Source organism: Mytilus californianus, unplaced genomic scaffold, assembly GCF_021869535.1.
Source record: "Mytilus californianus isolate M0D057914Y unplaced genomic scaffold, xbMytCali1.0.p SCAF_11, whole genome shotgun sequence".
Taxonomy (NCBI): domain Eukaryota; kingdom Metazoa; phylum Mollusca; class Bivalvia; order Mytilida; family Mytilidae; genus Mytilus; species Mytilus californianus.
Window position 1 is genome coordinate 4588675 of NW_026262593.1, and position 14717 is coordinate 4603391.

The 14717-nt window shown below is 34.6% G+C and overlaps 2 long non-coding RNA genes across 2 annotated transcripts; both read left to right on the plus strand.

Moving 5' to 3' along the window:
• Window positions 1–325: 325 nt before the first annotated feature.
• Window positions 326–5485, plus strand: LOC127719428 (uncharacterized). The gene is made up of 3 exons (XR_007990301.1): window positions 326–352; window positions 2912–2941; window positions 5453–5485. It is a non-coding gene; the product is annotated as an uncharacterized LOC127719428 (long non-coding RNA).
• A 4096-nt stretch (window positions 5486–9581) lies between these two features.
• On the plus strand, window positions 9582–13704 carry LOC127719426 (uncharacterized). The gene is made up of 3 exons (XR_007990299.1): window positions 9582–9746; window positions 10908–11084; window positions 12482–13704. It is a non-coding gene; the product is annotated as an uncharacterized LOC127719426 (long non-coding RNA).
• The last annotated feature ends 1013 nt before the right edge of the window (window positions 13705–14717 follow it).

A 14717-nucleotide genomic window follows, 5' to 3' on the forward strand; every position in this document is an offset into this window, starting at 1 on the left:
GGATTCATAAAATCATCTTAAATTGATCAATTGCATATTTTTTTGTCTTTAATACTTATGCAGCTGGAGTTGCTGTTCTACTCATTAAAAAGTCGTTTACACTGAGCAGTGTGGACTCCACATCTGCATTAGTATTTATAGTGTATCTCAATTAAGTTCTTACTTTATGAAAAGAATTTATTTTTATATAATTTTATGATTATTTGCAATTGTGTTACAGTTATTTGTTTCATGAATATGCCATCAACCACTCGGATTATAAATGTGCATTTATGAATACATACATACATTAACTTATCGTTATGAACATTTGCTTTATTTACAGCACTACCAGTTGTACCAGACACATGCGGTATGTAATTTTCATTTCATAAATTTATACCTTATTATTTGTATATAACTACTTTTGAGAAATTCATAAATGTTTTGTTGCTTTGAACACCCGTAAACCTCCCTAATAATTTACAAATAATTTCTTGCTTTATACGATATTCAAGAACTAACGTTTCCAATTTTGATTTTCATTTCCTTTGTTTATGACATCGTTGAAAGCAATTTATAATCATACTTTGACTTGTCATATGCAATACTATGTTAACCTTCCGCAGGTTACATGCAGTTTTGATATAACTGATCAAAGCATACCAAAACATGTCGAGGTTAAAGTCTTGGGTTATCTTCAGGCATTTTATAATTTGGTGATCTGTTTAGAAATAACCCAGTATATTGTTTAAACCTCGGAGTACAAATGTACACACTTGGGGCTGTAATAATGTGAATTTTATTAAACATTTATTGACCTTTTGAGAATGGCGCTTGTGTGAAATAAATGTTTTTGGGAAATTGCCCCTATATGTTTGTATGTTTAAAACATTATACTAAGTTAGGTGTATCTGTAAACCACAAAACAAGAGGACTGATATTGTGGAAAACAATTTTCTGATTAATAGAATGAAATATGCTATGGATAAAGTTACGTTTATTCGGACGCATGACATTTATAACGTGTTGTTTTCATTTTTTTTTCAATCTTCTAAGTATTCCCATTCCGACAAAAATCACATCAGTCCAAAGCCTCTTAACAATATTATGTTGAAGAAAGTAGGGAAAATATTTTATTATACAATTCTAAGTTAATCATTGGTTAAAAGCGAGCACGTACTTAACGTGTATATTTAGTACTAGGTCAGCGGGCGTGGTTTATTTGAAATACACAGTTAGTAGTAGTTCTTTGATATCAAATTCTTATTAATGGCATTTGGTTTTGAATACATCAGTGGGTTCAGTCAATTCCAGATTGGGCTCGAGCTTCGCTCGACTCGCTTCATATGAAATTTACTGATAATAAATTCAAAATCGATACGAGGATTGAAATTGTGTACGCCAAACGCGCGCTTCGTCTACAAAATATTCATAAGGGACCCCGTATAATTAGGTCACTAGCACACAGTTAACTAATACTATTACGCATATTCAACTCTAAAGTTTAAGATTCAATATAAAAAGTTATCAAGGCTTTTGTACGACAATTCGATCGAAGACAGCTTTTATGTCGGTCAAAAGGTTAATGAGTGTTGTATTATTGTTATGATTGTGTTGTTTTTTTGCCATGATAGCCTGTGTTGTTTTGTTGCAATGAGAGCTTGTGTTGTTTTGTTACAAATCTTGCCGACATTAGATGATGCTTATTTGATTGCCTAGGGGAGAGAAGTCTCGTAAATCATATAACGCCGTTGACAATTATAAGTGTATTGTATTTATTTTGTTGACAAGCATTTAAGATGAAGCTATCTTATAAGAGAGACAGAAGAATAACAAAGGGCTAATCACAGTCAAAAGTTGATGACAAACTGACAGCGCAATTGAAAAACAGCGAAAAACGAACGAAAGACAAACAACGGCACACAAAACACAACAAAGAAAACTAAAGAATGAGCAACAAGTATCCCGCCTAAACTGTAGGTGATCTCAAGTGCTCCGGCAGGGTAAGTAGATCCTGCTCCACATATGGCACCCGTCGTGTTGCTCATGTAAGTAAAATATGGTTTCGATAAAGGCAACAGTAGTATACCGCTGTTCAAAAGTCATAAATCGATTAAGAGAAAACAAATCCGGGTTACAAACTAAAACCGAGGGAAACACATAAACTATAAGAGGAAAACAACGGAACAACAGAAACACTAAACTGCAACAAAAACAAACGCCAACATACATAGAAACGGACTATTTGATTACAATATTTAGAAATATAGTTAGTTTTTATGGCAAATATGAAAACTCTGTTGTTTTGCTTACACTTTGACAGTTCATTAATGGTGGAAAAATAGTTCCTTAAACCGCTGGAAACGTGAAGTGATAACGTGTTGTTGTGAAAGTTGTTTGTTACTATGGAAATTCATAGAGACAATGTATGATCAAATGTTTGAGGTTCAATTCCATAAATATAAGGCAATTGAAAACTGCTCATTGGTATCAAGGTTAACCGAATGAAAAGGGAGTGAACCCGACATGGTGATTATGTCATAGTTCTGTCAAATCCAGTGACACACACGTGCAACTCGAGATGGTTATGAAATTTAAGATCTAGAACAGCGAAAAACAGTTGGAATACACTATCATGATCAAACACCATCCAAAATACAAACAAGCTTTCATATTTTAAATGCCTCTGTAAAGAATATGACAAATGTTTAAAATTTTAATGAAAAAAGAGATCCCTCCCAAAATAAAAAAAAGAGAAAAAAAAAAAAAACAAAAAAAAACAAAAAAAAAAAACACAGCAGACATTACAGGTACACAATGCTGCTGTGGAATAGAAACTTTATTACAGTAATTTATTTAGTTTGACATATTTTATGAGACCATTTCACATATTGAGATCTAGAGAGTAAATAAGTTTATTTTTTTTCAGACCAAACAACAGCCGCAGCCCCTTCACAAGGTACATTTAACATACGTCTTTTTGATAAATGAATCCGTGTGTAACAGCCACACAATACATATACATGCATGAAACTTATACCTAAAAAATATTATTAAATTCTTGACACTTAGAACACTCTCTAGCTTTTCAAAACGAATGCACTATCGCTGTCTGTTAATTCATTTTAACTTTTCATTCTGATCATTTTCGTTAAACCATTTCAGCATGCAAATGATCTGAATTTATTTTTAAGTATCAGTCTATATATAATTATTGCATTCATTTATTGAAACATAGGATACCAAATAAATGGAAAACGGAGAAAAAACACCCACAACATTGAAAAATGTCTTCACTTTTGTAAAGGAAGATAGTTCGATTTAATTTAATCCTTGTCCAACCTGTAAATTGGTTTCATCATGTTTTGTCCGTTCTATCTTAAAAACGAAAAAAAAACTTATTGTACAGTCCTTATTCTCTCCTCTTATGCTAAGTGTAGGACGGTATACGTGGTGTGTGATATATAAGAGAGGCGGACGGTATACGTGGTGTGTGATATAGAAGAGAGTCTGACGGTATACGTGATGTGTGATATAGAAGAGAGTCGGACGGTATACGTGGTGTGTGATATAGAAGAGAGTCGGACGGTATACGTGGTGTGTGATATAGAAGAGTGTCGGACGGTATACGTGGTTTGTGATATAGAAGAGAGGCGGACGGTATACGTGGTGTGTGATAAAGAAGAGAGGCGGACGGTATACGTGATGTGTGATATAGAAGAGAGGCGGACGGTATACGTAGTGTGTGATATAGAAGAGTGCCGGACGGTATACGTGGTGTGTGATATAGAAGAGAGGCGGACGGTATACGTGGTGTGTGATATAGAAGAGAGGCGGACGGTATACGTGGTGTGTGATATAGAAGAGTGTCGGACGGTATACTTGGTGTGTGATATATAAGAGAGGCGGGAGGTATACGTGGTGTGTGATATAGAAGAGTGTCGGACGGTATACGTGGTGTGTGATATATAAGAGAGGCGGGAGGTATACGTGGTGTGTGATATAGAAGAGTGTCGGACGGTATACGTGGTGTGTGATATAGAAGAGAGGCGGACAGTATACGTGATGTGTGATATAGAAGAGTGTCGGACGGTATACGTGGTGTGTGATTTAGAAGAGAGGCGGACGGTATACGTGGTGTGTGATATAGAAGAGAGGCGGACGATATACGTGGTGTGTGATATAGAAGAGTGTCGGACGGTATACGTGGTGTGTGATATATAAGAGAGGCGGGAGGTATACGTGGTGTGTGATATAGAAGAGTGTCGGACGGTATACGTGGTGTGTGATATATAAGAGAGGCGGGAGATATACGTGGTGTGTGATATAGAAGAGTGTCGGACGGTATACGTGGTGTGTGATATAGAAGAGAGGCGGACAGTATACGTGATGTGTGATATAGAAGAGTGTCGGACGGTATACGTGGTGTGTGATATAGAAGAGAGGCGGACGGTATACTTGGTGTGTGATATAGAAGAGAGGTGGACGATATACGTGGTGTGTGATATAGAAGAGTGTCGGACGGTATACGTGGTGTGTGATATATAAGAGAGGCGGGAGGTATACGTGGTATGTGATATAGAAGAGAGGCGGACGGTATACGTGGTGTGAGATATAGAAGAGTGTCGGACGGTATACGTGGTGTGTGATATATAAGAGAGGCGGGAGGTATACGTGGTGTGTGATATAGAAGAGAGGCGGACAGTATACGTGGTGTGTGATATAGAAGAGTGTCGGACGGTATACGTGGTGTGTGATATAGAAGAGAGGCGGACGGTATACGTGGTGTGTGATATAGAAGAGTTTCGGACGGTATACGTGGTGTGTGATATAGAAGAGAGGCGGGAGGTACCAAAGTGATATTCAAACTCATAAGTTGAATCCCAACTGATAACTCAGTAGCAAAAAACACAACAAATAAAACCAAAAGACAGACAGAGTCTTCCATACACAACACAAAAGACCAAAAGACAGACAGAGTCTTCCAAACACAACACAAAAGATTAAAAACTGAGCAACATGAACTCCATAAAAAAATCGAGGTGATCTTAGGTGTTCTAGAAAGTTTGGAAGATCCTGCTCCACATGTAAAACCCTTCATGTTGCTCTTGTAAGTAGAAATATGGTATAAAAATATATATTTCTTTTTCAAGGTAAAGATTAAAATCCGCTGTTCGTTTACACGTTGACAGTTCATTCACTTTTGAAGAATATCAGTAACTTATTCCGCCGAAAACGTGACGTGATAACATGTTGTTTTCAAAGTTGTTTCTAACAAGAAAATTTATGCCTACAATGGATGCTCAAATGTTTGAGTCAGCATTCCGGCACATATATGGCAACTGAAAACTGCACACGAAAGGTACAAAATGCTGCTGTAGAATAACTTAAATTTAATCATTAGTGTGATATAATTTATAAGATAATTCCACTTAATGAGATCTAATGAGTAAACAAATCATTTTTTCAGATCAAACAACAGTCGAAGCAACAACACAAGGTACATTTAGAATACGTCGTTTGGATAAATGAATCTGTGTGTTACAGCCACACAAAACCTATATATGCATGATACTTATTTCTCTATTATTTCATTGAAAATTCTTGACACTTTGAACTTTCTTTAGCATTTCAAAACGAATGCAGCATCTCTGTCTCTTAACTTTTCAATCTGATTTGAATGCGCTTCACATTTAACCATTTCAGCATAAAAAAGACCTGATTCTATTATGCCCCACCTACGATAGTAGAGAAGCATTGTGTTTTTCAGTCTGTGTGTCCGCTCGTTCGTTCGTTCGTCCGTCCGTCCGTCCGTCTGTCCTGCTTCAGGTTAAAGTTTTTGGTCAAGGTAGTTTTTGATGAAGTTGAAATCCAATCAACTTGAAACTTAGTACATATGTTTCCTATGATATGATCTTTCTAATTGTAATGCCAAATTAGAGTTTTGACCCCAATGTCACGGTCCACTGGAAATAGAAAATAGGGCATCCATGTACTATGGGCACATTCTTGTTTTAAATATAAGGTCAAATATAATTGTTGTATTTATTTATTGTAAATATAGGATACAAAATAGATGGAAAATGCAAACTAAAAGCAATTAAAACACTAAAAAATTTCTTCATTTTTGTAATGGAAGATAGTTCAATTGTATTTGATTCCTTGTCCAACCTGTATTGGTATCATTTCGTTTTGTCCGTTCCAACTTACAAACGAAAAAAGTAATTGTATCGTCCTTATTACATCCTCTCTATCTTCGCTAGCCAAGGGTTACGATCCAGTCCCTCCTCTCCACCCTTGGCAGATTAAGTCAACATTTATGATTACAATACTGCGCCATCTACCGATAAATAAACGTCACGCCCGTTCCGACTACATCATTCTTGACCAATGTCAGGACTTGAAGTCTCTTCAGTGTGGAGGTATAAAACGGGTTGTGTATAGTGTTTACAAATTTCGTGAAGCAGGAACCGAAAACATACGTTGACATTCCAATATTTGCACGAGAAACTTACCCCTGGACTTCAATTAGTTGATTAAAAACTTTAAAATTATCACTAAATATCGTCCTATGTTTTTGGGGTAAAGACTTTTTGCACAATCAGGACGTGGCAATTGTTTTTTTTTCTACATTTACACGTGAACATCTTAAAGGCACTTTTTGATTGGATGCAGCCAGTTACAACTGCGACCAATGGAAATAATTACCTCGTGGATCCAAAAAGCTATCATAATCCGCCAAGGGTGGCGAGGAGGGGACTGGATCGTAACCCTTGGCTAGCGAAGATGCAATCCTCTCCTGCAATTAATGTGTTGGGCGGTATACGTGATGCGTGTTACAACAAAATGCTTTTTCTATGCGCTGTGTCATGTTCTTGTTGACACAATAACAGAGAGAAATGACTTGTTTCCAATAACTGTTTTGTGAAGTCTGCTAAAACAATGTTAAATATTCAGATATATGTCTTTGGTCTATGACGGAAGCACGGAGTGATTCACCCTTTTTATTGTCCAGAATCCTAAGTGTGATTTTGCATGGCGGGTGATGCGTTTGTGGTTGTAGGCGTTTACCCTGTCGATGCACCAGGTCTCTCTCCTTTCGGAGCTAATGCGATTCCCTCAAATTTTGTTTGTTACTTTGATTTGTCTCTTCCTAGTTGATTTACGACGAGGTTTCAATATTGGTCTACTACTGTCGCCTTGATTTATCAAGTTTTACGTTTTTACGCAGAAAATATAGTAAATAGAAAAAATGACCCTGAAAATAGCCAAAAATATCATCTAAAATACTAGTGATAGCTAAAAATATGTGAAAAATACAAAACCATTAATCGACTTTTTAAAGGAGTAACTGTCCTTGCATGACGATTTTTACCCATTTTTAGGGTTTTTGTTGTGAAAACTATAGTTAATAGAGAACTGTAAATAGCAAAAATGATTTTTAAGACAAAATCTACAAACAAGTCAACGTGACTGAAATTATCAGTCGACTTCTTATATTCAATTTTGAATATGTCTAAAATGTACCTCCACAATAACATAGAAAGTTGGATGTTGACAACAAAATATACCTTTTCCGTCATATGCGATGCCAGTTTATTAAAATATTCTATCGTCGTATGACCAATGAAACTGTAGTATGATATCAATATTTAATTTCTGCAAAATATCTTTTCTTTCCTGTCGATCATATATGTATCGTCTTATTTTAGATGTAATTTTATTTTTATAGCGCGTTTTTGACTTGTAATGACTATATTTTAGCTCCATCATGTCCAATACCAAAATTAATAGCATACTGTACAAATTCATACACTGGGTTATTGCCTGGTGACAATGTCACATATGTATGTGATCAAGGATATGTCGTCACATCTGGCGATCTTGTTCGCACATGCGATTTGAGTGGTGTATGGAGTGGGGCTTTACCAGTTTGTACAAGTAAGCTCAAATTGTGCATTTTAAAAATCATTAGAAGATCGAGTGATTAATATAATTTCATAAAGACAGTTTTAGTTCTATGTTATGTTTCGTATACTTTTGTTTGTCTTTCGGTCTTTTTCTTTTTTGCCATGGCGTTTATTTTTGACTTATGAGTTTGAACGTCTCTTTGGTATCTTTCGCCTCTCTTTCATATTTTGTTTTCAAATTTGGCAAATGCAATTTCCTTTTAGTTTCCTTTTTTTCCTTTTTTCCCTGTATATTTCTTTCTATCTTTATTTCTTTCTGCTTGTCAACAGCTATTACACGTTGATAATTTTATTAGATCTAGATTTCTTGCTGACACTCGAAAAGATATACTACATAGTTCTAACAAATTCCTCTAAACAATGAAATTAAGAAAATATAATTATATTTGTAATTTTTACAAATTATTTTGTTGTTTTTCATCTGCTCTCTAAAATTTCAATACAAATACAACTGAATTTGTGGGGTATGTTGGTAAGGTATGATACACATTGCAATGCGAATGACTATCTCTGAAGTAAGCATCGTCCTGTACGCTCATAAATAGAATCTCGTATTTTCGTGTTCTACTACAATACTTGTAGAACGAAAGTACAAATACAACTATAGGTAGAATACTATGTATGACGTCAAAGAATTGTTAGGAATTATTTCTTAAGGGTTTCTTATCAAGTTGGCAAGTGCCTTTTTTTGTTTTGACAAAGTAGTTATATCATTTTGTTTTAATGCTTGATGTTTTGGTGTTTATGCCAATCAGTTGAGGTCATCCAATTCCAAATGATTTTAACATTTTGTTTATATAATACTCAGGTGTCGGGGAGAGAAGAACAATCGCAAACATGTTTTAACCACCCACATATATGTGCCTGTCCATGGTCAGACGCCTGTAATATAATGGTTGTCGTCGGTTGTTGCCTGTCATTTTGTTTTTCGTTCATTGTTTTGTCATGAATCAATTCAAGCCGTTGGTTTTCTCGTTTAAAGTTTTTCACATTTTGTCATGTCTTTTTATACCTGACTATACGTGCTCATTGTTAAAAAGACCGTGTGGTGACCCATAGTTGCCAACATCCGAGTTATGTGGACTCATATATTGTTTTAACTATAATGTGAAAATACAAAGAATTTATCTGATTACATGTGAATAATGCACGCATTGATTTACGCAAGTGTAATAGCAATCAAACATCATGATGAAACGACGGCATGCATGTTGACATTCAACAAACTACATACCATTACATCGTACCGAAATACTATTGACAGAGCTCACAATTTGTCATTGCCATTTGAACGAATTAATATTGTCGACTTATGGATTAACACATGTTTTTAGCAAACAATCAATCGATTACGTACATAAAAGTTGTTCAACATTGCAGTCGGAAAGAGTAGAAAAGTACAACAATCATCAAATAACAAATCTTAGGGATCTTTTCAAACGCCGCGTAACTGATACAACAAGAGTAATTTTGAGTATGATACTTAAATTCAACTTTCCAAAATGTTAAAAGAATGAAATAGAAGTTTTTCAAATTAGAATATTTCCATCCGCATACTGTTAAACAAATTAAAGGAATGAACGTAACAATATTTTATTATTTATCAAACTATTGCAGTTATAACATGTCCTGAACCTCCAATAGTTCCTAATGGAAGTTATACTGTCTTAGGATACAACGTTGATCATACAGTTACATATGTGTGTGACGATGGATTCGTACATTCTGCTGGGAATTTAGTAGGAACATGTACCAATATGGGGACATGGGATTTGATAGTACCATCTTGCAGTGGTAAAGAAATACTTTTAGCTTACCTAACCCGTTACTTTGCGACGTCGTCCGTAAACTGAAACTTTAAAAAAAACTTCTTCTCTGAAACTACAGGGCAAATTAGAACCATACTTAACCACAGTTTTCCTTTAGGTATTAAAATAAAAATTTCTGATGATCCCGCTGACAACCAACATGGCTGTTGTCACAAAAGAAAAGGAAACAGTGGAAACCACAAGTAGTGTCTATTATGCTAACCTTTGTAGAAAGAAAACAAAATGACAGGGACAGTAATGAGCACAATATGCCTAAATCTATATACTGTTAGTTTTGACCAAAACTGTCAGAAAATCCTTCCATGAGTAATTGCCTCAAATGACGGATCACTTATAATTTTGATTTGGTGATTTTAGCTATTATCTTGAAAACTGTAATAGATAAAGAGAACATGTAAAACAACATAAATGATCAACACGACAAAATCTACAAATACATTGTAAGCCATCATTGCCATTGAATGACAATTTTAATCAAATATTGTGTTTCATTGCAGAATCTATAGGAAGAAAGCATTAAACAACAAAAATAAATACTAGAGACATATCAAAAAATAAATCTACAAATAAAACAACATGACGGAAAAGTTTAATTGACTCTTATTGTAGTAATTGCATTTGAAGAATGATTTTACCCGTACTCTTTCGGACATATTCTTGCATTGTATCCACTTTATGTAAGAGAACATGAAGCAATCCAGGCTCCTAAGAGCATTTGTTAAACATATTCAAGGCAATAAATGTACAAAAAGTACAATTTTATTAACTTTCACGCTTGAATAAATGCAATAGTTATAGGAAGCAACTTATTCAATAATTGTTTTGCGTAAAATAATTATATAAAGAGTTCTATATAAGCCACCGTTGGAAGAAAAAAAACGCCAATGTTCAGTACAAGTGTGAGAAAATCTACGACACCAATATAAAGAGTATAGAGACTGTAGTGGTACATTTCCACGTTATTATCTATCGTCAACTATAACACCAGTTGATAAGACAGTAATGGAACAAACGCATATGGGTATATGTTTTTCGGCAATTAATTTTCAAAGATACAAATGTTATTAATGAGAAAACGTCTTTTTTATATTTGCTATAAACTGTACTGTCTTAACTGATTTTACAGCTCCCTTGTGTCCGACACCACCAATAATTACAAACACTGTTACAGAAGAACAGGGAAGAAGTCCCGGAGACAAAGTAATCTTCAGTTGTATACCTGGATTTGTTGATATATCTGGTGATCTAGAACATATGTGTAGTACTAGTCTGTCTTGGGAAGGAATTAATCCGGTTTGCATACGTAAGTCACCAGGTCACGAATCTTTTCCGTTCGCGGAAAACAAATTGTATAAATACAAGGAGATGTGGTATAATTGCCAATGAGACAACTATTCACCAAAGTGCAAATGAAACGGATGTAAGCAATTATAAGCAACCAAACGGCCTTCAATAATGAGAAAAACCCATACCGTATAGTCGGCAATAAAAGACTCTGACATGAAAAAATATGAAGAATATGAAACAATTCAAATGAGAAGAAATAACGGCCTAACTTATGACATAACAATTGACGGAAAACATGACGGACATGAACCAACGACAACCACTGAACAACAGGCTCCTGACTTGGCATAGTCATATAAAGAATGTGGCGGGGTTTAACATGTTTGTGAGCGCTCAACCCTCCCCCTTAGCTTGGACAAAGGTGTTACACAACACAAGTCCAACACCGAAAAAAACCTCCAATCACATCACCTTTATAATGTCCTTTGTACATAAGTAAACTCCTGTTGACTCTTTGTATAAGCCAGGGACCAAGCTACCGTAGCATACTATAACAACATGTACGGACCAATTTTACTGTACCAATACAATACAATACAATACAATTTATTTACAACTTAGGCACACGTATGGTGCTACAAGAGGATAACAATTATACATTAACAATTACATATATACTTATACATTTACAAGCAAGACACACAATAAATAAATAAGTGATATCATACAATAAAACTGAAATATACCATATTTCGTTGATTTGTTTGCAAAATTCTTAATTACCAGATGCGCATTTCAACAATAAATGTCTCTTCAGTGATGCCCGAGGCCAAATATTTGAGAATCAAAAACTTATTACAAAAATGAAGTCTTTCACTAACCTGGGATAATGCTGTCATAATACAACATAAGAACAATCTATAAAAATCAGTCAAAAAGTGCATGCCATTATCACAAAACATAGAGCATGCGAAACATTAATCAACTATTCAAATGTTTGAATTTTTTAATATTTCGGACTTTTTATAACACAATTGTATCGATATGGTTGATTGCTTAACTACCATTGGCAAACCTCTTGGTTTTTACATCCCCTCCCCTCCTTAAAAAAAAAATTATATCGGCGGACACGTAATGTCAATTAATGTTTTAGAATTAAAGTTAAAGGATGTGTAATGATTATGTTTGATATGCAATGTCTCCTAATTTAGGAATAGAGTGTTCCCATTAATAGTTTATTGTTGCAAAACGAGAGAGATATCAAGAGACAATGAAAAACCATAAAGTCCACAAAACACGACACAGAAAAGAAAGATTGAGAAATAAGAACCTCGCTAAACTCCTGGAGGGGGTGGTCAGGAAGTATCATTGTATATTTATTCTCAGATATTTCATGGTATTTTCTTAACACAGAAATTGTTGGCGGTCAAAATACAGATCGTGGCTACAAGAAAACAACTCAAGATTTATCAAACTATTCACAGCTGCATCAACCACAAGCAAGGTCAAATTTAAACTGTGCAGAAAAATGTAATAAGGACTCGTTGTGTAATTCATATACATTTGATAATAGTGTTAAAACATGTCGTCTGTATAAGTTTGATATGACTGGCAGTAATCTTGTGTGCACTGGAAGTGACATATGCTACATTCGACATTCATGATTCTTGGATTCGTTAAAGATTTATTTCAATAAAGAAGGTAGTGATGGATTATATTTTGAATCAGACATATTACATTCAGACATTGTGTCTTTTGCGTTTTTGCTACGGTTTTTTATGTGCTTTGTATCGATCTGATTAGATTAGCCCTTTTCAACTGATTTTTATAGTCTGTAAGTTTAACCCCGCCACATTATGCATGTGCCTGTCCCAAGTCAGGAGCCTGAAATTCAGTGGCTGTCGTTTGTTGCTGTATATTATATTGGTTTTTCGTTTATTGTTTTGTACTTAAATCTGGGCATTAGTTTTCTCGTTTGAATTGCTTTACATTTGTTATTTCGGGGCCTTTTAAAGCTTACTATGCGGTATGGGGTTTGCCTATTGTTGAAGGCTGTACGGTGACCTAAAGTAACTGTTGTTAATTTCTATGTCAATCGGTCTCTGGTGGTGTCTTATTGGCAATCATACCACATCTTCTTATTTTTATATATGTATTACTCACTGCGTTATACACAGATGTGTGAGTTGTTTTTTAGGTCATGCATGCTGTATAACGGCATTTTGATTTTCATATGTTATATTTCTTTAAAACTAAGTCTGTAATTGCTACTCACTCGTTTTTATCTTGTTTATGTTATTTTGTATAATTTGTACTCATCTTATTGTTATTCACTTGCGTCTGTTGCTATGGATTTTTGTAGTATTTTCTTCATCGTATTTTTAAATAAACTCATCATAGATACCAGGATTAAATTTTGTATTTACGCCAGACGCGCGTTTCGTCTACAAAAGACTCATCAGTGACGCTCGAATCCCAAAAAGTTAAAAAGGCCAAATAAAGTACGAAGTTGAAGAGCATTGAGGACCAAAATTCTTAAAAGTTTTGCCAAATACAGCTAAGGTAATCTATTCCTGAGGTAGAAAAGCCTTAGTATTTCAAAAATTCAAAAGTTTTGTAAACAGTTAATTTATAAATATGACAATATCAATGATAAACTTTGACGAAGAAAATTCCTGCTAAGGAAAATTCTGAAGTACTATATGTTTAGTCATGTTACCTTTCAATATATCGTTCAATGTTGTGATGAACTTTAAAACACGTGATTTATATGTGTATAATTAAGTTTAGAAATAAAATTTAAATAATTCACTGTTTGTGATTGTCTAAAAGTCAGGCAAAAAGAAAAAAGAAAACAAAGAGAAAAATTTTATGAAATAAATGAGAAAAAATATAAAAGGAAGCAGCAAGGATTCTAATTAAACTTTTTTCGTACTTTTCGCCCCCCTTTCCCCTTCCGATGGTATAGAAAGTAATTTTATAAAATCATAAGAAAGCTATATTGAACATGGTTGAACAATATCGTTCTATCTTAATTAACTCGCGTGCTTCGAAATCACATCAATAATACTTATAATCTCAATGACGATAGGCCAATAACATTCAATCAATCGGAACGTACAACCGAAATGTTGAGGTCAACAGTAGGTGAACATACATACGTACTCGAAAGACGTTGTTCTAGGCCGATTGAATTGTTTGTCCCAGAATGATTACTCTATGAAATTATATATTGAAGTTGATGAAACTTCATTGCGACAAATAATTATGATATTGATTATACATTCAGCGGATATGTCATATTTATTGATCGTATCATTGCGTGTTATGACTCAAATGGTATAGTTGACTTGTACAGGTAGAAGGTGTGCAATTACCAAAATTATTAGGAATTACAACAGCCACACCCACCATAACACCGATAACAAATAGACGTAAAAGAAAGGACAGAAGGGGCAACACCTTATAAAGATCTTCTGACTTGATACAGCCACATATAATGAAGAGTAAAAACCAGTTTTCCATAAAATCAAACAACAAAAAGGTTACAGGGAAAAATGAGATAGCAGTTGGTGACCTTTAAACAGTCAACACTTAGTATCCTCCAATACACTATAAATTGAGTAATGGAAATGATCACTGTTCACAG